Source organism: Caretta caretta, chromosome 2, assembly GCF_965140235.1.
Source record: "Caretta caretta isolate rCarCar2 chromosome 2, rCarCar1.hap1, whole genome shotgun sequence".
Lineage (NCBI taxonomy): Eukaryota > Metazoa > Chordata > Testudines > Cheloniidae > Caretta > Caretta caretta.
The window spans coordinates 129850803-129874355 of record NC_134207.1 but is presented as its reverse complement, the minus strand read 5'-3'; the positions used below and the strand labels follow the sequence as shown (position 1 = coordinate 129874355).

The 23553-nt window shown below is 39.8% G+C and overlaps 1 long non-coding RNA gene and 1 other non-coding gene across 2 annotated transcripts in view; both read right to left on the bottom strand.

Annotated features, from left to right (window-relative positions):
- Positions 1 to 23220, bottom strand: part of LOC142070821 (uncharacterized) — a 111874-nt gene extending 88654 nt beyond the window's left edge. The window contains exon 1 of the long non-coding RNA XR_012666744.1: positions 23121 to 23220. This is a non-coding gene — a long non-coding RNA (uncharacterized LOC142070821). The remainder of the gene's footprint in view (positions 1 to 23120) is intronic.
- Positions 22623 to 22727, bottom strand: LOC125633098 (U6 spliceosomal RNA). Its single transcript, XR_007355486.1, has one exon. It is a non-coding gene; the product is annotated as a U6 spliceosomal RNA (small nuclear RNA).
- Positions 23221 to 23553: the final 333 nt, after the last annotated feature.

The window sequence follows — 23553 nt, the reverse complement described above, 5'->3', positions numbered from 1 at the left end:
ATGGAGCTTTCGAAATGAACATGACAGCAATACAGAGGAGAGTAAATACTGCTTCCCCCTCATAGCTAAATCACATCTTTTTAAATAAAGACATCTTAATCTGAGTAGTCACAAAACACATTTTGTTTGTCTTGACTTCACCTTCAATTCACATTACTGTACAGTCCTAAAGATAAAGTTGTGAGCATTCTGACACATCTGGTACACCAACTCCAGTTGGACTACTTGTATGAAGATACATTTGACAACATGAGTAAAGGTTGCACAATCAAGGCTGAAATGTGCTGAAGCTGCTTTAAAGTGGATAAAAAGATAATATCTCTGCTCTTCCAGCTTACCAAGTCAAAATCGAGACAACATAAAAGTGACACACTACAGTAGGTTAGGATGGGGATAAGACATTAAAGCTGGTTGGTATATAGAATTCTTATAAATGAAACAGCCCTTTCAGAAACAAAAGGCTTTAACAAAAAAATGACAGATATCAGGATTAGAGCTGGTTGGAAATAATCTGATGAAAGAGTTCCATGGGCAAATGCTAGGTCACTGAACCCTAATTGTCTCATAAAATGATTTGTGATTGAACTATTGTCCAATCATAGGCAGGGTTCCACAAGAATTGTCCCATGCAGACTGTCCAGAGTCTGAGGACCCTAAAGCTTCCAGGGTCTATGGCTCCGGGGAAGCCCCATCACATAGACTACCCTGGGGCTTCCAAGGTCTACAGCTCTGAGTCAGCCCCACCAACCCATGGCTTCAAAGGTTTACAGGCTCCCTGCCCCATAGAGCTAACTGAGGATTTTGCTGACTGAGCCCTGAGAGTTCTATTAAGGGTTCAGCCTCTCAGCAGGGAACCTGGAAGCCCTGAGAACTCTGATTTGAATTGCGGCTTTCAAGGCTTCCAGCTTTCCGCCTATGAAGCTGGGAGCCAGGAGGTTCTGGGACAGTCTCCCAGCATCTGGAGGAGGCTTGCCATGCAGAGTGCTCTATGTAACCTTTTGTTTTATGTATCCCCAATCAGTAGCTTAAAGATAAAGAATAAGCCAATACTGAATCTTCAAGGTTCAAGCATCCAGGACAGTTACAGATACTTTAATTTAAGAGAGGACTGTGAATGACACAATGAGTGATAAAATTAAAGACTTCATTTAAAATAAGAGTTAGTTGAAGGAAACAATCATTACAATATAACCATACACTTCCCTCATACTCACATTCTAAAATGAAACGATGCATCCAGGGGTGATCAGTCCCTGAATGGGTACAATCATTTCTCTCATCCTACCTGGATGATAGATGGGGGGTGCCTAATCTAAAATTAGTGTGCTACCCTTTATTATAATCTAACAACATCCCATCCTTAATTGGCATTAAGCCTGCCTTTTACCATATCTATATTTATGCTACCATAATTAAAATACCTTCTACTCACTGACTGGCTATTTAATATTAACATCACCTTTAATTAATATCTGTGGGAATGACAGTATAGATAGCATTTTCCAAATCATTTAAATTTTACCTAAAACACTTGTAAAAACTAATTACGACTAAATCATATTTACAACAAGACCTAGGTTATGCCTTAATTTATCTTTAACTCGCCTCTGAGTTTTCTCACTTCACTTTATTCATATCTTACTAGACCTCGCTTGACTATTGTCAAGCCTATTTTTAGAAAATAGATTTTTGGGCCTATTTACATTTCAACACATTTCTATATAACATACACAAGCATAATCTCTATAGGCTAAACCTGGGCTTCAAGATTCCCAGGTCAGCTGACTCACAGGGATTTTGGTTCTCCAAATGTTTGTTGAACCAAAGTTTTTTTTTCTGCAAATTGTTTTGGGTTTAATTAATTGTTTTTTTCTGATGAAACTCTGTTTTATTGAAAAGTTTATGACGAGCTCCAATCACAATATCCCACACCTTTATGGTCTCTTATTTTCTTTGTGATTTTATGGCTGACTTTGAGTCATTAGGGAAACGTATATACAAAGATTTAAAAAAAAAAACATATTTGGTTTGCTTTGCTTTTTTAAAAAATACAGGCTTGATTTTGCAAAGTGTTGGGTGTTCTTAGAGAATAATACTAAAATATTAAATATTTCACAAATCAAATTCACCAATCTTTTATTACTCAGTGCGTATGTGTTGCCATTAGTGGAGTATATTATTTCATGTGACTGGTATTTGGTTTTCTATGCTTGTGAATTTAATGCTTCTAAAAAAGATACAGACACATTTAGGGGCTGGTAAGAAGTGGTCACTTTTTTAATGTTTTGTATTTATTTATATAAAGAGCAGACTATAGGCCCAATTCTGTTCTAATATTCTCCAGAGTAAGTGAGATCAGAATAAGGCTGTTGGGTATTTTCAGGCTACCATTTCAACGAACAGTACATGTGGCAATGGATTATACCCATTATACTTTGAAATTGTATAATTTCCCATGCCAAGCATTTCATGGTGTAATGACCACATTTATAGCTAACATATGTTTTTATTATTAATGTTAATTTCAGTGGGGGATGTGGAATAGCCAGACATCATATTGCCATGTGTATGTTATATTGAATTACATTTTTTTTTCAGTACGATTAGAGGTCTATTTCCCCCTCAGTGCTCACATATAAATCCAATTAATGTCAATGGGAGTTATGTGTGTGCATCAAGGGAGACTATAGCCATATAATGTTGGCATGATTAGGATTTTGTTGTTGAAACAGAGCTAATGTCCTCCTTATTAAAATTACTGCCTGGAAAAAAAGTTACTCATCTTGGCATTGAAAACTATTTTTATTCATTATCTGAAAGGAAGACACATAAATAGACAAGGAAACTGTTTGAAGACTTTTGTCATAAGATACTGCTGCCAATTGTCATAACCAGGGTGTGGGTGGTCAGGCCTAGCTATCAGAGCAGGAGTCAGGAATCAGAAGTCAAGAACTGAGCAGGGCAAGGCAAGCACGAGGCTGGAAACAAGGCAGGCAAAGTAACAATCTCACTACAGGCATAAGGGGTGAGCAGCCAGGAACCTGCTGCAGCTGAGCTTAAAAGCAGGCCTGCTAGGTCCCTTCAGCCAATCGGGCAAGCCAGCCAATCAGGCAGTTCTACTGCAAACCTGACGAGTTTGTTAATCTGCCTGCAGGCTGGGCTGGCTACTCCTCCAACTTGGCTGAAGGTGCTCAATACCGACAGTAACATTTGCTCCCTTTCTGACAATGAAGTAAATTCTTAACTCCTGTGAGTATTTCTGTAGTCAAATGTGACTACTCCATTCTACTAATCATCCCCCAATCCTTTAGCAACCTTAGAAGACATTTTGACATATGATATCTAAAAGATGCAGTCTTCAGTGTTACTCTCTGTGATCCATTCCACAGTTGAGTAACTGCTTCCTATTCCAGGTATGTATAGTTTAAACTTCTTTTTACCTCCTTTTAAATAAGATTTTAAAGAGGAAAAAGACAAAGATATTTTACAAGTAATACATAGGTTTGATAATACCTGGCTATCTATAAATAGAATCCCCTGCTGTTTCCTGAAGGAGATAAGTAAATATATATATATATATATATATTAGCCAGTTGTGAGATTACCAGGGTACACTCTGGATCAAAGATCAGCTATTCCCCCTTGTTTCTTCAACTGGGAGTGCCCTTTACACTGCTTCACTGTGAGAGTTACCACTCCTGGTCTGCTCACAAACAGCCTCCAGCGTGTAAATTACTCCCAATTACGTTATATGAATGCTATACCCAGCCACTCCTGAATTACACTTCAGATCACCACCAGCAAACTCCCAGTCCCAGGGTTTCCAAGACATGTGAGTCTCGTATTGCTCAGCTCTCTCCTGGACAATACAGACCCATATAAATCTGTCATTTTGTTAATCAAAAATGATATACACAAATGCTGTTACCCCAAATGTAATTTCTCAAACACGTCAATCCAAATGCACTGGTTTACATAAAACAGTAAAACACGTGTAACTACAGAACAATAGATTTTAAGTGATTACAAGAAAGGATACATAAAAGTCAGAATTGGTTACAAGACAATAAAAGTAAAATGCAACTAATGCCTAACTTAACGAGCTAAGTGAATTCAGAGCAAAGGTCTCTCTCACCATGTTTCAGCAGACTTATTGGCTGAATTTATTTTATTCAGGATCCCTCACCCAGTCCAAAGCTTTTTCCTTTGTTCTTCTGGTGTTGTGGATGCCGTAGGTAGAGAGAAAGTAAGAGAGAACTTGGGGCACCCACTCTTCTTTCTTATAGTTCTTTCTCTTCTTTGAGAATCATCTCCAGCTGAGGTCCAGGAGACAAAAAGTCCGTATGGACGGGAATCCCAAGCAGTTTCTTTGTCAAGATGTAGATTTTTTGCTCACACTTTCTTCCTGTCAAAGAATGGCAACTTAACCATGTGATGGTCTATTTGATTTTATTGACAACTGGCTGAGGTGTGAGCTAGCCTTTTTTCTTTGGGGAACTGGTTTGTGGCTTCTCTCAAGGTTTGGAACGTGTCTTAGTAATATACGGTAGAATCTTATAACTTTACATGCAGTGTTGCCCCACATATTTTACCAGGACAATAAGCAAATTATGAATTTTGAAATGATACCTCACAACGCATATTTAGTACAAAATGTATCATAGCCCTATTAAAGGGGCAAACATAGGGGTACAGACGGTCACACCAGTCTTATTTTTAATGTAATCAAGGATATGTATGTTTCATATTATTCCATTTTCACTAACAGTAGGTGTAAGAATAAGAGTTAGACTCTTGTCATGCAGTCACTGCACTCACACAAAGTTCCAGTTGACTTGCACTGGGCTTACCTGTACCAAAGATCAGAATCCTGGCTATTTGTTATGCCATGTTGTGTTTAAATAGTCATGTACCACAAAGCAGGGGTAAACAAAACAGATAGGATAGTCCAGTAATTAGGGCACTTGCCTGAGACTTTGGAGACCCAGATTCAAGCTGTGCTCAGCCACCAACTTCCTGTGTGACCTTGGACAAGTCACTTAGTCTCTGCGCCTCAGTTCCCTATCTGTAAAAATAGGGCTAGGAATACTTCTCTACTTCACAGGGGTGTTGGCAGGATCAGCACATTAGATTGTGGGGGGCCTTAGAAGTACCTAATATAAATAGAAACATGAGACCTGCTTTTCCTATAAAGTTTGGTTCAAAATAGCTTATTGAAGTTTGTTTTCATCTCTTGTTCTGTATTATATAGAATGTGTATAGGGAATTATACTCCTGGGAAAAATCCTGGATGCAGGAATATTTCTTAGAAAACATATTTTGCATAATTCAGAGGCTGTCTTTCCACTAGGTCTTGCACTAGTAGCAGCCAAGAGTAACTACTCATATGACAAATATTAATATCCCTCTGTTACATGCATTACATAATAGCATTATTTCATCACAACAAGTCAGTTATATTGGCACAGAGCTGAAGACAGGCAAGAACTGAAAGATGTAGTATCAGTTGGTACCAGCAAATCAAAAATGTGCTTCATAGTTCAATACAATTCATAGGGCCCTAAATATGATGTACATAAATTGGAAGGTGGCAACTGCAGAAACACCAGGCTTTCTCCACACCAGTCTTGACAGATGGAAAGAATATGCCCTAAATACCACAGTGATAAGAACAACAGAAGTACACATTTTAGAATACAGAAGTACCACTCCTCCAGTTGATCTTTGGTTACATGGCCAGATTAAAAAATGACCTTCCTATGTCTCCAACAATTCATCATGGATGTTGACCCTATGGAGCACACCCATACTAAGCCAAATATTTAGGAAACTCATTTCATCCTTGAACAAAGCCCATTTGGGAGGAAAGTGGGATAGAAGAAAATAAAGAGAGAAAGTGCTGTGGCCCAGAGGGATCCTTGGAACTAAAGCACATTTTTCTTTGAGAACGTTTATGGAGTTTCTGGAATTTTCCATCCAACACTTACTCAGATATAAAAATGTCTATTCAGTTAACTCTGTCGATAATCTGCTCTCCATGTAAAATGACATGGATATAGTACAGATCACATGACAAAATAGGAGACAAATAGCTGGCCAGTGCCCATCTTCAAAGAATCTGGCACGTCCCGGCACGTCCCCAGTCAGCTCCTAGATTGCTGCCTGCAGCTTCTGCTCTCATGCAACTTCTGACTGCCTCCTGAGCCTAGTCCCTTTTGACTTTTGGATAGACTTTCAGCCAGTAGATGACTCCATAACCTCTAGAGTACAGGAGAGGAGAAGGGAAGGAAAGAATGAAATAGTGCCACTCCATGAGCAATCCGGATTATTACAATACTTATGTTTTGTTGTAAAACTACAGTTTATAAGCCTGCTCAAAGAAGTGGGTTATGAGCAGATACTTAGAGAAAAACTTGTATGTAATATTTGTTGAAGATTTTTAGCTGCGCTACAAGAGTGAGCATGGAAAAGTTGTGCGATGACACCACCTGAGAAAGAATCCTGCAACAGGTAGAAACTTCATTTCTCTGTTCCTGTGGATTGTTTCTGCTTTGGTGTTCAGTAAATATAGGGCCATCTATGGATTATTTAGTAATCATTTTGAACATTCAGAAATGTAATGGGTTCTGGTTTATCCCACTTTTAAGCAAAACAGTGTTGCCTCTTTGTTAAGAGGAGAATTTTAGCTCGTGTAAGCTAGTTCCTATGTGGAAGAGAAATGGGAGGCAGAGTCAGGGTATTTTTCAGTATGTACCTTGTAAAACAAATTTCAAGTCCTGTTTCCTTGTGAAGCAGCTCCCTTTTGTAGAACCCTCAATTAAGACACCTCCACTCTTTTCTTCTGTCTTCACCCTTTCTCTCTCAAGAGCTCTGAGCCTGATTTTTGTAGCAAAACTCACAGTTTAACACACAGTCCCTGGGAAACATCCCTGATTTGTTCACCAAGAACCTCATGATTTTCCTTTGGTTCTCTTGCACTTCCCCAAAAGAAAACAGAGCCTCCAGGTCTGAAAGTGCTTGAAAGGAATCTAACCAAGAGACAGACATGAATGTTTCCACAATGCAGTCTGCTTGGATGATTTTTGTCAGAATTTGTCATAACTTAGCCAACTCTCCTCTGAGCGGGCTACTGGAGATAGAATGACCTTAATTAGTCTTATATTTCTAGACCAAACTCAGTTTTACATTTCAAGACACCTCTAGAATCAGGTTTGCATGATGGTTTGAAGTGTTGTGGCCATGATGGTCCCAGAATATTAGACACACAAGATGAGTGAGGCAATATCTTGTACTGGACCAACTTCTGTGGGGGAAAGAGACAAGCTTTCAAGTTTATACATAGCTCCTGAAGAAGCAGTCAGTGTCAGCTTAAAAGTTTGTCTATTTAATCAACAGAAGTTGGTCCAGTAAAAGATATTACCTCACCCACCTTGTCTCTCTAGAAGAAGCATTTATACACACTCCTGAAAAACTAGACTTCCTTCCTTCTATGGAGGGAATCTTCTCATATTCTGTTCATGCAGAAAAAACCTGATACATTCATTCCAAACAAAGCCAAGTTGTCTATTAACTCTTTACAAAGACGGAAACTTTGAATGGTCAAATGGAAGCAGTCAAAAATACCACACAGTTGGGACTAATTGAATCAGTGAAGTTAAACTCTGTCTTTACACCAGGGAAATCAAAGGACACAATATAAAAGAACACACATCTGGTACTGCAACCTAATGTAAAATAAAAGGGATTTTCCCTCAGTTAAAGTTCAGTTGGCTTAATTTGTTACATGACAAAACTCCGAGGCGAGTCAGTTCCACTGTTTCCCCTGTTCAGTCAGGCACTGAACAGGGGAAATGGGTGGAATGGGTCCTTCCCAAAGTAGCTGTTGGAATGGGTCCTTCCCACAGTAATATAGAGAAATAAAGGATGTTTAAGAACTAGGAAAATGTGACTGTGACACATTGAAGAATGGCGGAGAGACTGCAGGACAGATGTAGTAACTGAACCTACCTTTAACTCAATTTTTTTCAAATTGATGAGCTTTCAAGCTGCTGGTGTCCCATTAGTTTGAAAGCCTGCAGCTCAAATAATCTGCATGTACCTGATAACATCTCCCACTGAAAAGTTAGATTTTCAGTATGAATAATTTGCATAAACTTGTGCAAATATGCATGCATTTAAATATGCCTTGTCTAGACTGGGGATTTGCCCTAATTACATCTATTGGAATAGCAATACCATTATACTCCTTAGTGAAGAAAGGCAAAGCCCTGATTTTCCCCCGCTTCCCCCACACCCTAACCCCAGGGAGGCTTAACCCAAGCTTTCAGGCAAATGTAGGGTGACCATATTTCCCTATGCTGAATACGGGACACCTATTAAAATTACTCATATTCCAGCAAGTTCAACGGCAATCAATCAGAACTATGTAGTACAAATGTTTAAATTAACATCAAGTTGACTGAGCCCATGTTGAAAAGAAATAGTGAGTAGCTGGATTCTTTTTATTTACTTTTTATCTTTCAGGCTTTAGTGTTCACATGGGGAGGGGTGACACATACACACACTTCCATACACCTCTCTCACATGGGGTGGGGGGGGCAACTGACCTGATCCTCCCTTCCTGGGGTTCTCTGCCCTCCTTGCCTGGCTGGGCTCCCGGAATGGACCTGGATCTCCTGGTACCTGGTGCCATGTCTTCCTGAGGCAACACATGGAGGCAGCACGCAGGGTCACATGCCCCCCCACACCAGATTTCCACCAGGGTTCACACCAGAATGTGGCCAGCAGCATCCTTTCAGCACTATGTGGGCAGGAAGGGATGGGCGCTTTTTCCAGCTGCAGGGAAGGAGGAGGTGGGGAAGGGATGACCTGGCCTGTGTCTTTGCAGTGTTCATCTCTTCTCCCTCTTCCCCACCCCCCATGGCTGGAAGCAGCTCCTGTCCCTTCCTGCCCACTCAGTGTCAAAAGACAGCTAACACCTCCAGGCTGCTGCTGGCCACCAACATAACCCAGCCGCCTCCTGTCCCTCAGCTACAGCACAGGCAGGAAGGGGTTAAGCCCTAAGGATGCATTGTGCACCAGGGCCCAGGGAACCTGACTTAAAGAGCTTCAGCCAACCCAGCAAGAGAGATGGCTCAGCACGGGAGGGTGTCTAGGGGAATGAGTGACCCCACGCTTCCTGGTGGCAGGATGTGGGGGGCTGTGGGGAGAGAAGAGGCTGCTGTGGAGCCTGCAGGGTCAGAGCATGAACAGGCTGGAAATTGCTTCCTCCCTGCCACTCCAGAGCTTAGGTGACGGTCAGAGAGGCTTCCCTGAGCCAGCGCTGTGTGGGGCTTTGGCACATGCAGGGCTCAGCTCCTCCTGGTCAGAGCCCTGGGTTGGAGGGTCTTGGGCTTCCCCAGGGCATCCGCCCAGCCAGAGGCAGTGGGGGAAGGAAGGAGCCTGCCGGCCAGGCTGTTGGTGAACTGAGCGCTCTGACCAGAAGCTGGTTCTCTGCACAGCGCTGGGGCGGGGGGGAGGGTATGGAGGAGCAGTGGTGCTGCGGGGGGTGAAAGGGCAAAGCATGGAGAGGACAACAAGAAGGAGAGCACATAAAGGGAAGATGGGTGGGCAGCAGAGGCAGCACTTAAGCAGCTGCCGCCTGGCGCCTGCCCGCATTCACCAGCCACCGTGATGGAGCTCACATCGCAGAGCCAGTGCCGGCTGGAATGGGGGGTGTGGCCCTGCTGGCCGAGAGCCTGCATGCAGTGGGGTCTGTGCTGACAGACCAGCAGGGGGAGTGGCCCGGCCCTGTGCACTGCAGCTTTGCCCTGCCACCAGCCTTACACACCTGCTCCCATCATCCGCCACTGATGGAGGAGGGGGAGTCAGAAAATACAAGGCAATTTGCCTGTTCTTAAGAAAAAGTCAGGAGGGTTTAAATACAGGACTGTCCCTTTAAAAATGGAATATCAGGTCACCCTAGGTGAATGTAAACTCCACCTATGAAAACAGTAGCTTCACCTATCTTCACTAAGGGTTGCTTCAATCAGCAATACCAGTCTAGGCAAAGACAAGCAAACACTCCACTAAGAATTAATCTCCTGCTGCCCCTCAGTAGACTCCAACACTAATTTTCCCCCCAAACTCCCCTCTTCAGATAATGCTATGGCCATTCCTAACTTTTTGCTCCACTACTTCTCTTCTCTCTGGAATGGGTGAAGGAGCCAGGAGTCTGTCACTCTCCCCTGCCTGGGTGAAGGGGATTAAACAAGGAGGAAGTTTCTTCATCTCTTCCTATTCTTCCCCACCCAGCTCTGTCGGAAAATATTAGTACATCTAAGAGTCAGAGAAAGAGCAGGAAAATTGAGTGATTGGGGAGCATTCACAGCCTTTTGGGGAGCAGAAGGGGGAGCTCTGTCTGCTCCCTATGCAGAGCAAAGAAAAAACTCCTCAACACAGAGAGCAACTCTTAGAATCATAGAATCATAGAATATAAGGGTTGGAAGGGACCCCAGAAGGTCATCTAGTCCAACCCCCTGCTCGAAGCAGGACCAATTCCCAGTTAAATCATCCCAGCCAGGGCTTTGTCAAGCCTGACCTTAAAAACCTCTAAGGAAGGAGATTCTACCACCTCCCTAGGTAACGCATTCCAGTGTTTCACCACCCTCTTAGTGAAAAAGTTTTTCCTAATATCCAATCTAAACCTCCCCCACTGCAGCTTGAGACCATTACTACTCGTTCTGTCATCTGATACCATTGAGAACAGTCTAGAGCCATCCTCTTTGGAACCTCCTTTCAGGTAGTTGAAAGCAGCTATCAAATCCCCCCTCATTCTTCTCTTCTGCAGGCTAAACAATCCCAGCTCCCTCAGTCTCTCCTCATAACTCATGTGTTCCAGACCCCTAATCATTTTTGTTGCCCTTCGCTGGACTCTCTCCAATTTATCCACATCCTTCTTGAAGTGTGGGGCCCAAAACTGGACACAGTACTCCAGATGAGGCCTCACCAATGTCGAATAGAGGGGAACGATCACGTCCCTCGATCTGCTCTCTATGCCCCTACTTATACATCCCAAAATGCCATTGGCCTTCTTGGCAACAAGGGCACACTGCTGACTCATATCCAGCTTCTCGTCCACTGTCACCCCTAGGTCCTTTTCCGCAGAACTGCTGCCTAGCCATTCGGTCCCTAGTCTGTAGCTGTGCATTGGGTTCTTCCGTCCTAAGTGCAGGACCCTGCACTTATCCTTATTGAACCTCATCAGATTTCTTTTGGCCCAATCCTCCAATTTGTCTAGGTCCTTCTGTATCCTATCCCTCCCCTCCAGCGTATCTACCACTCCTCCCAGTTTAGTATCATTGGCTACCTTCCTCCAAGAGGTAGGAGAGTAGAAAAAATAGCTAGATACAAAAGATATTTTCTTAGACTGACCATTTTTCCTCATAAACCTTAAAAAGATCAGAAAAAAAAACCATAGAAACCCATAGCATTGGCAGATCTACTCTAGTCCCTTCTTTCCTCCATTTAACCCATAATATATATTATAGGTATAAAATAACCCTCACTTAAACTTTATGGAAACTTTAAAACTAACACTTCTACCATGGCTTTCTGTATTGGCAAACGTCGACCCTCCAGCTACTGGTTGAGATATAGACACAGCACAAGCATTTAAATGTGCCAATGCCTACTCAAAAAGAAAAGGAGTACTTGTGGCACCTTAGAGACTCACCAATTTATTTGAGCATGAGCTTTTGTGAGCTACAGCTCACTTCATTGGATGCATACCGTGGAAACTGCAGCAGACTTTATATACACACAGAGATCATGAAACAACACCTCCTCCCACCCCACTGTCCTGCTGGTAATAGCTTATCTAAAGTGATCATGAAGTTGGGCCATTTCCAGCACAAATCCAGGTTTTCTCACCCTCCCCCCCCCGCACACACAAACTCACTCTCCTGCTGGTAATAGCCCATCCAAAGTGACCACTCTCTTCACAATGTGTATGATAATCAAGGTGGGCCATTTCCTGCATAAATCCAGGTTCTCTCACTCCCTCATCCCCCTCCAAAAACCACACACACAAACTCACTCTCCTGCTGGTAATAGCTTATCCAAAGTGACCACTCTGTCTACAATGTATAAAATAGCTTTAGATAAGCTATTACCAGCAGGACAGTGGGGTGGGAGGAGGTATTGTTTCATGGTCTCTGTGTGTATATAATGTCTTCTGCAGTTTCCACGGTATGCATCCGATGAAGTGAGCTGTAGCTCACGAAAGCTCATGCTCAAATAAATTGGTTAGTCTCTAAGGTGCCACAAGTACTCCTTTTCTTTTTGCTAATACAGACTAACACGGCTGTTACTCTGAAAAATGCCTACTCAGAACTTCCCACCTGGCAGGTTGTGGACAACGTACCCCAGCGACTGAAATCATGAAAATCACTATGGACCATATGCAGCCACCTCATATCCTGGAACTGGTCAGGAAATGGCAAAGTGTCTGGACCTCATCCATCATTCTGAACATTATCACTGATCCAAAAAGCTGCCCTCCTGATTTCGACCTGCCATGCGGATCACTGATCTGCATTTGAACAAACTATGGAATATGTGGTTACTTGATGCACAAGTGAAAAATTAAAGACTCCCCTTCAAGCAACTGCATTGAGAACATCCAAACCACTGAACACCTCATAACACAGTGCCCCACATATGGTTTCAAAAGTGAAGTGGATTATATTCATAATGTCACAGTGGAGACCTTGAAATGGCTTATGGACCTATAGCTGCATTTATAGAATGTTGCTCCGCAGACACCATATGTGTGCACACAAGAAAGAGACTTATACTTTGATTTATTTGAAACAAAAATATGAATATTATTACCATATTTTAATACAAATTAAAGAGAAGGCTTAATATTTCAGTTGGTGTATATTTATAGTAGACACAGAAGAAAAAGCAAAGAAAGCAATAATATAAAAAACATTCTGACCCAAATAGCTCTTTAGCCTATAAAGTTGCCCTTTTCCCCCAACGTGCCTTTCTGAGGTTGGCCCTTTACATTTGGTAGAACAAAAGTGCTGCAGCCTTAATGTGGCCAGTTTGTAACTGCTTACTGCTGGGCATATCTTCCTGTTTTCTAGATGATACATTTCCTATGTACAGTGAACAAATGTTCATATTGTTTAATCCATATTTAGAGCAATTCCTCTTTTCTAGTCCCCTGTTTCAAGTACCTAGTCTGATAATTTCATGTAGGACTTACCTTTCCTTTACCTAGTAATGACTATCTAAGTTTAAGAAGCAATAGATAAGTACAATAAGGACGGCAAATCCTTCTGAGACCAAGTTTTAAACATGCAGACTGTAAAATTGTATCGTCCTAGCGGAAACATGGAGATAAATTTGAAATATAAAACATATTCAGTTAAATTAAGGGTTGGTTTGGTGGTAGTAGAACAAATTTTTAATTTTTCTAAAACAACCCCAAAATGTCCTTGGTACAGCTGTCTTTTCATAGAATCATAGAACTGGAAGGGACCTCAAGAAGTCATCTAGCCCAGTCCCCTGCACTCGTGACAGGACTCAGTATTATCTAGACCATCCCTGACAGGTGTTTGTCTAACGTGCTCTTAAAAAATCTCCAATGACTGAGATTCCACAACCTGCCTAGGTGATTTATTCCAGTGCTTAACCACCCTGACAATTAGGAAATTTTGTTTCTAATGTCCAATGTAAACCTCCCTTGCTGCAATTTAAGCCCATTGCTTCTTGTCCTATCGCCAGAGGTTAAAGAAAACAATTTTTCTCCCTCCTCCTTGTAACAATCTTTTATGTACTTGAAAACTATTATCATGCCCCTTTCAGTCTTCTCTTCTCCAGACTAAGGAAACCCATTTTTTTCAATCTTCCCTTATAGGGCATGTTTATAATCTTTAATCATTTTTATTGCTCTTCTCTGGACTTTCTCCAATTTGTCCACATCTTTCCTGAAATGTGGCACCCAGAACTGGACACAATACTCCAGCTGAGGCCTAATCAGTGTGGAGTAGAGCACAAGAATTACTACTTGAGTCTTGCTTACAACACTCCTGCTAATACATCCCAGAATGTGTTTGTTTGTTTTTTGAAACAGTGTTACACTGTTGACTCATATTTAGCTTGTGGTCCACTATGACCCCTAAATCCCTTTCTGCAGTACTCCTTCCTAGGCAGTCATTTCCCCTTTTGTATGTGTCCTTCCTAAGTGGAGTGCTTTGCATTTGTCCTTATTGAATTTCATCCTATTTACTTCAGACCATTTCTCCAGTTTGTCCAGATTGTTTTGAATTATAATCCTAACCTCCAAAGCACCTGCAACCCCTCCCAGTTTGGTATCATCTGCAAACTTTATAAGTAGTTAGAGAGAAAAGGCTATAGTTGCATGCACGCAGTCCCTAATGCAGAATAAGATCATTGCTAAGTTTTTAACAATTGGGTTAATCAATTTAATGTAGAAAGTCTTAAAGTTATTTACGCTGTACATTATGTTTCTACTTGCTTGCGCTTCAATGCCATTCTGGAAAAATAGGTTTTATGTGCAACTAAAATGAAATTGATACAGGAACAAAACATTTCCTTACCGTGTTAACTTATTATTATTACTGAAGCACAATTCCTAAATGTAGATGGAAATGGGAGAAATGCTCTTTCCTAGAGAGCACAGCTTTCCTATCGCTGCGACCTCTAGTCTAGTGACTTGTGTATTATCTTGCAGTACAAGCACTCCTCCGCAGTACTTGATGTGAGGCCTAGGACATCCACACAGAACAGATACACGTGTCGTATCCAAACTGCCTTGGCATCATAACTTGCACATAGGGCCCACAGAGGCTATTTCCATGCTGCATATTCTCCCCAATCTTGCCTTCCTTTTCCTCAGCAGAACTTCACCAGTTTACATGCAAAGAAAGCCCTCTGTAGCCACAGAAGGGGCTTTGTTCAAAACCTTGCCTACCATAGCATGTAAGTTAAAAACAATATCATATTGCTTTTGCGAAAACACAAAGCAGTTAAACATGTTAGAAAAAAACTGGCAATGACTCAGTTAATAAGCAGAGCCTAATACTAATTAGGCTCTAATTGCTATTCCCTCAGTACATCCCTCCAAAAAGAAACGAAGAGCACAGTCTAAAGAGTAAATTTGCAGCACTTGATTTCTTGTTTAAATGCTTTATATTTTCCTAATTGTTTCAACGCAGAATTTAAGAGTGTATCTTTAATATGAAGGATTCATTTGGCATTTATTATTGTTAGCAGTCTGAGTATACCCGTTTAGTTTTCGAGGGTTTTTTTGCTTCCTGCCCTAAAGCACTGTATACTCCAGTTGGATAATTTGCTTGAAGTTTAAATTAGGTTTCAATTTGTGTTCCACGTATCATATTTTCACCTGGTAATTCAATCTGGCATATTATTTGAACATGAACTAGAAGAAAACAGTTTACAAAATGTAGAAAATTGCTGCCCTTTGTGCCTTTTCTTGTATATTTCAGTTCTGATTCCCTCTTCATAACTTTTCCAAGAGCTACAGTGTTACCGAGTATTGTAAAGACCTGTCTGAATACTTACATGGCAGGTGTTGAAACATTGTGAGAGCTTAGCATTTTAGTGCTTGGTGATCATAGCCAGAGGTGATATCATAGTGTTGGAAGAAATTAACTATGCTACCCTATATACCAATGTTATTCCTATATGGTGGAGGAAAATAGCAAACATAAAAATTGCAAAGTAGTTTGTGTTCAGTGACTTATTTTGTTGTGTATTAAAAAGTTGTCATCAGATTGACTTGGATTTAGTGACACATTGTATGTCTTTTTAAATATTTCAAACAGATTTAAGTTACTTTGCCTGGAGGAGCTTATTTTATTTGCTGATGAAATGTATTAGTCAACATTTTATCTGACTGTATGGTTGGAATGTGTTATTCTGTATTCCTTATTTTACATTTTACCTACTCTTAAACAGGTAAAATGTATCTTACCAAGTACTATATTTCAGTTGATGGATGAAATGCACATTGAAATGTGATAGTTGACTCAGAATGAAATGCATCATGGTTATAATCAGCTCCCCTGGATATGATTATCAGTTGATTATTTTTACCAGGCATCAGTGTCAAAAGTGAAGCTGGCTTGATTTTCCTGTGACAGCAAAAAAAAAAAAAAAAAAAGCTACGCAAAAAATGCCTTGATCAATACATGACAGTTATTTTTTGTGGAAATGTGAAACAGTTTTTTAGGGAGAAAGTCTTAGAAGTAGCGTCAGTGAGCTTTCTGTTTAGATACACAGTGATACAGCGCATTAACATTTGACAGTTTTCACATTGGAAATACATTTTTATCCTCATCTTTTAACTTCTTTATGGGCATGCTTAATATGTGTAGTCACAAAAGCTGATGCTGTGTTTTATGCTGACTATCTTTGTCCGCGTACACGCATGCATGTGAGAAATATCCATAGAAAAGCTGCTCTGTTGTTTCCTGCCAGTGACCTTCGCTATCATTTAGAGAAGTCTCTGAATGGCCATATTTTGCAAGGCCCAAGAATTTAAGTCAAAGGGAGTATGGGCTCTCTGCACCTTGAAGCAAATACTACTCATGAGGTCTCTTCACAGACATTTACACACAACAGGTAGGATTACATAAATTACTAACCATTACAGTGTACTGATGCCGTTGATAAGGCTAAAGAATCTTATTCCTTATTTTGTTACATGGGGTCCTTGCTCATGGACAAAAAGAGGTGGGGTGTCAGGCCTGTGCTCTCCTTTTATAGTACATCCATCCGTACCCCTCATTAATTTAGCTCCGCAGCACTGGATTAGCATGGGAATGAAAGATTGGTACAGAATCTCCAGGCAGAGAGCAGATTTAATATTTCTAGCTAAGAGTCATGCTCTCAGCTACAAGAGATGATGTACATAAAATACATGGCAATTCTGTTGATTGCTGCTAATGTTCATGTTCATTGTGAATTAGTTGGACCTCTGTGCTAGAGAATGGCTGCCAGAGAAGGATTTATTGAGATTGACAGCCTGAGCCTGTGCCATCTCATTTGCAGGAAGTTTTTTCCTTCAGAGTTCCAGTACTGAAACACTGGCTCCATGTAGTTCTTTATACATGATCACACAGGTTGACATTTTATGCCAAAGAAAATTGATATGTGAATAGTCGATTAAAGGGGAAGTACTAGATTCTCAAGTAATTCTTATGCATGTCACAAGACAGATTGCATTGCAGTAGATACATGACTAAATCAGTTTTGCTAACTCCAGTGATTTTTATTATGAATAACATGATCATAGAATCACAGCATCATAGGACTGGAAGGGACCTCAAGAGGTCTTCTAGTCCAGTCTCCTGTACTCAAGGCATGACTAAGTATTACCTAGGCCATCCCTAACAAGTCTTTGTCTAACCTGCTCTTTAAAATCTCCAGTGACAGGCACGCATCTTCATTTTTGTTCTCTGAATAATTGTGCTCTTAGTATACACAACTCTTAGTAGAAATAGTGAACAAATATCCTGCTACATTAAATTGGCCAACTGTGTCCTCAATGCAAATCCAAGGTATTTCTTCACATTGCCCTTAAAGCTTATAACATAAGAAAAATCTTATATCTGACTTTGTCAGTATACCTGGGTAGCAACTGTTTGCTTTAGAGTTTTCCCCCTTATGGTACTTTTAAAATTTATATGGCTGGGATGGGGAAGCACAGAGAGAATTTGAATAACACACCAAAAACATGAAGGAATAAAAATTATGTGTAGTATTTATAGCAGCCGCTATATATTTGTGAAGCAGAATTATGTTGATGTTTTTACATTATAAATTGATATTTTATTGCTCAGCTTGTGGAATGAATCACATAAGAAGAAATTGAGATATATATATACTAGTTATTCCACACTCATCACTCCTCCCACATCCAGCCATAAATATTTACACTATGGACTAATTAACAAGTGAATATATTAACAGTGAAAGGGAATGTTGGTTGTGCGGTATGGCCATCTGTGACAATTTATACTGCTTTTGAACATTGTCAGGGCAGACATGTTCAACCTTTGCAGGGAAGCAGGGAATGGGATCTCACTGTAATGTACCTTCTGAAGCGTGAATTGCCATCATATACTGAAATTCCATACCCGAACATGTCAGCTTTCTGTAATAGGAAGGAATGTGTGGCACACTAAAACATTAGAGATTAGGAAATATATTTTGTCAGTGGTGGAAATGGAGTTGAATTTGATATCTTTTTAGAAATTCCACACATTCTGTTGGGAGGGATTAGACTTTAAGATAGGGAATAAAATACAATTTTGATTTGAGTATAATACTCAATCTGGTGGTTCTGATTATGATGATGACACCATAAACCTTCTTAGAGGCAGATTAAGGGTTTTATATATTCTGCAGAAGAATCAGGAACTTGAATTACAGCTTTGGCATTTTGTTGAAAGTTATAAATAAGACACAGTATTTCCTTTTTATGTAAACTTGCAAAGTTCATCTGAGAATCTGTGATGTTAGCAGGCTAGAACTTGCTAAAAGAGTGACAGCAGGGAAAGGATTAAGAAATGTTTGATGCAGGCAGAATCGGATGCACACACACACAAAAAGTATGGGAATTACAGGGTAATAATCAGCCTCAGTGCATTATTATAACATATCTAAAACGTGACCTCTAAGAGATGTATATAATTTTGTAGTAGCTCTCTTTACTGGAAAGACATTTTTGCAATTGCATATGCCTTCAAACAGCATCCTTGTGTGGCTGACTACTTTTACACAGAAATGGATTATTCAAAGTATTCATCATTCAGAATTCGTGGGGGTGGGGGGAGTGAAGGGTTTAGTAGGGAGTGGACTATAAATGTTTGGTTCTATTGCAAGAGATCATTCTCCTTTTGTCGCTCCAGGCTTGAATGTGACTAGTGTTTTAACTCTTTTTTTATTATTATTTTACTGCAACAAGTTAGAGTAATATTAAACATTTTCATGAAGTGATTTCTGATGAGAGAAAATGTTCAGTTGTTAAAAAACTAGAAGTCTAGGTTCATCACAAATTTCTCTTCTCTTGATCAAAACACAAGAAAAAGTCACCAGCTTTGCTCTCCTTATCTGATTAATTCCAAGTTAAGCAGACATGACAAATACTATGCAAATCTTTCTTATTTGCTAAGAGAAGCACTCTTAATTATTGGAGACCTTGCACTGGAATGTTCTTCCTGATCACATTATGCATTTTCTGGATGCGTGATCCATCAATTTCAGGCCTTGATAGGTTCTACCCTGCTCATTAAATATCAGTTAATATAAAACAGGTTTATGCTTCCTGCATTAAAACAAAATTATTCAACACAAAACTGTACTACATGAATTATTAACAAGCTGCAAGTTATAATGGATGCATGTAAATTGCTGCCTCTTTAATAAGGATCTAAAGAGTTTTACAGTGGAGCCTTTGTTCCATGCTGTCAGAACAACTATTGTTTTTCATTTCCAATCTCTTCAGAAGCTGTTTGTGTTTAATCATTTGCTTGTCTAAAATGGGGTGGCTGTCAGATCTTTGGTATACTTGAATTTGGGCTTGTTTTGTTTCAGTGTAAGGACTGTCATAGTTTGCACATTACTAATCTCAATGCATGTCAGCTTTGCCCAGACTAGAGAAGATACAGATGAACCTGTGCCAGGACCACAGATATGAAAAAACTCATTCTTTGGTGTATTTAAAATCCAGATATTGTTTGGATTTTTTTTGTTTGATCCCTTTGTTTGTTTGTTGTATGATTTGTAAGAATTTCTCGGTGGAATCATTTATTGTACTGTGGAAGCAGTGTTGCTTAGTGGCTAGAGCACTGGACTGGGACTCGGATCTGAGTTCTGTTCCTGACTTTGTTGCATGACCTCTGGCAAATCACTTAATCACTCTTTGCCTCAGTTTACCTATATGCACAATGGGAATTATGATAACTCCTTTGTAAAGCACTTTGAGATGTACAGATGAAAAGTGCTAAATAATTGTTAGACATTATTATTCATTTATTTTACAATTACAAATAAGAAATAAGTTTAAAGACATCTTGGAAAAAAACTTTTCTTCTTTTGAAGGCATAAAATAACATACAGCCCTACAAAAGATGACAGATACTGCAGATTTACAGTGCTAAAGCACAAACTATTGACTTTACATGAGGTACACCAGACTTATTTTGGTGTAATAGATATCACAGTCTAGCTCTTTGGGTAGCAACAGACAAAAATGAGTAGTAATCTATATGTTAATATTAATATTGTTAGGTGTTACTTTTGAGAACCTATAATATAGGGCCCAACTGTGGCACTAGTTAGCCACTCTTGTAGTTGAGTGTTAAAAGATGAGGCAGACAGAATACCATAGAGGCATTTTGCCCAGGAGGAAGGAGAGAAATAGAATCCCTTCAGGCATATGCTGTGGGAACACACACACAAGCAGTAGTTGTAGCATGTGCTGCTTCCCATTGTTGGCTCTAGATGGCCAGGCATGCAAATGGGCTCCACTTGTATCAGACCCAACCACCTCTGTTGTACTTAGCAACATCGATGGTGCAATAATTTCCTTCCATGTGCTTGGGAAGCCTAGGAACCAATGTTCTGGTTTAGCTGTAGCATCCTTGTATGCTCTTCTCTTTCCCTTGTTCTCTTGTGGGAAATTAGGCAAAACCTGGTCCACAGATTTTCCTTCTATGAAATGTGGAATTCATAACACATACATAAAATGTAATACATTCATATCCTTGTTCCATTCAGTATCTGTTTCCTTTTGGAGATGTTTTAATATCTTTCAGTGCTTCTTTAAAATTGAGGTGATGACATGATGCTAGCTAGTACAATGAGATTTTCCAGCTACTCCAGATTTCCAAATACTGAGGTTTGTTTTGTCTAAGTGTTCTGTTTCACTTCTGGTTTCGATGGGATTTTTGTTATGTGTAATCATTCCTGTTTATGACTTCAGTTAATCTCATGTGGCTTGCATATCTAGATTAATTAAAAATGACTTTTAAAAAGCTCAGCTTGATTACATATGGGGACTAGAGAAAATGTCATCTCTTGGATTGAGCCAAATAAAATTCCCAAAACTGTTGGTTTGTTTTTCCAAAATTATAGTTAAAGTGGCACAGACAGCACTTTGGTTCAGTGACATCCCTCTCCTGCATCCAGAGGAGAATTTAAGACCCAGATCACTGACTGTTATATCTTCAAACATGCTCCCTAATTTTGTCAGTTTTTCAAGGCCTAACTTGACACTTGACTCAAAGCTCCCATTGATGTCATTTGGAGTTGCAGATCCTCAACACCTCTGAAAATCAGATACAAGGTGTGTCAAATTGGACACTCAGAGGCTCATAAAATTTAGTGAACATTTCTGAAAAAAATTGTTTTAGGAGTTGTAGACCTCAGCCCCACAAAAAGAAAACAAATGATCAAAAAGACGTGCATGTTATTCGTCTTTGCATTTTCTATTAAAACCTTCAAAATTTGAATACACAGAATTACCCTGCAGAATTTGTGCTACAGAATTTCCAGTTGTCCACACTTGTGTGCCTCAGAAATTACAAAACCTTGAGGTTCAACTTGCCCCAGAGTACCAAGTAACAGTAGTTTTCAACTGAACAAAACGTCCCAAAACGTCCCAAATATAGCCGGCTTGATTTTGACTGCAAAAGGTTCTGTATGTCATCATTTTCAAGGTCACATACCTGTTTGATTGCCCTTATTAGATTGAGAGTATCTCTCATGAGTTCTGGATCCATTGCACAGTAGATTGTCATTCACTAACATAGGAGAATAAATTGTATACCCTGGTCATTATTAAACTCAACATTTACCCACTGTAGTTACAGAGTGGTATCTGAAATCACCTAGCTGATACCCACTCTGAGTCACAGACAGACAATATAGTATCCTGGATGGCACTATTGAGAACTATAGGTGCATGTTGACTTATTGCAGGCAGCAACTGCATATCAGCTAATCTGTTTCAGTATTTTAGCTCAGGTGTTCCTGTATGTGTGAAAAATTGTACTTTCACCTTTGTGTGGTATGATGATTTAGTGTATGGCTTATAAACACATGCACAATTTGGAGGAAGATTGTCTGGCTCTAAGTTGTTTTTATTATTCCATGTGTTCTAATGAGTATATTGCCAAAAAGCCACAAATTGTACATCACATTGTAAGTGTGAAAGGGGGTCAATTTATGAATTTGCCAGGAAGCCAGTTAGATTTTTAAGCTGAAATCTAAAACTAGGTTTGCCAATATTTAAGAGATTCTAACAAGATAACCCCTGTTCTTGAGTCTAGGGAGCATTAGCTTACTAGTTTTAATGCTGGGTACTTTTCAGGTCAACTTATAACTTGAACAGTATTTTTCAAATCAGGCTACTTGCCTGTTCTTAACCAACCAACAACTTATTAATTCACCCAGAGACACATTAGTATACAATCAACCATTCACCACTCAAGTGGACACAATGTCCTAGGTGTGAACTACATACACAATACAGCCTTGCAAGCAATTATCACAGACTAGAGTTGCAGCAGTTATATCAAAAAATATGGAAATGCTTCATGAATTTGTGTGTCATCATTGCACAGGAGCCATGTTAATCTTCTCTGTTTCATTCCAATTTTAGGATATATGTGCTGCCAAAGCAAGCAAGGAACAAAGCAAATTACCAAGATTTCTCATTACATTTATTTATGATAATAAATTCTCACTTCCTAACACATTTATCACACTTCCAAGGTTGCACTTGTCTTTAAGGCACTTTGAAGAATGTGGTTGGTAAAGTTTGAATGTATTGGTCCGAAAGGGACAAGGTTAGAATATTAAAAACAATTGCTTAAAACAATTCTTTTCAACCTCTCTTGGGACAATTTTCCTTGACTCATAAAAAATATGGAATTCAAATCTAAAAAAAAAAATGGTTACAAGAGAGACCTCAGGCAACCAGCAAGATAACCAATAGTTATTTATATTAAAATAACCTACAGTTATTTATATTAATGAATAGAAGGGGAAATGTAGTCTCTGAGATTAAATCTCACCACTTCTTCTTATCCTTCTAGCATTGGGATGGGGGAGAGTCCTTTCCAGAGTGCTGGTCCAGGCATTGGTCACACTTAGGATTCTTCAGCTTCTTGCGTTGGATTCAGTCAACCCTCTTGAGTTTTATATACCTGAGGTTCAGGGCTCGTTGGAGGGAGCCACCCTCTGATTCCTATTGGATATATACCGAGTGAGTGTTCAGGTTTCAGCTTAGTTTTTCTGCTGCTTCCCATTGGCATCCAATAGATGGCAATAGTGTATAATTTTCTTTAATCCTCTTTAATTTTAATTCATTTCAAGGATTGCATTTCATTATTAGCCTCTACTATCAATTGAGATTCCCCTTTATAGCTATTTCTCTTACTATTTCAAAATTATGCCCTGGTTCACATCTTTTAACATTCCCCCTTCCTTGTTCCAGACAATTCCTAT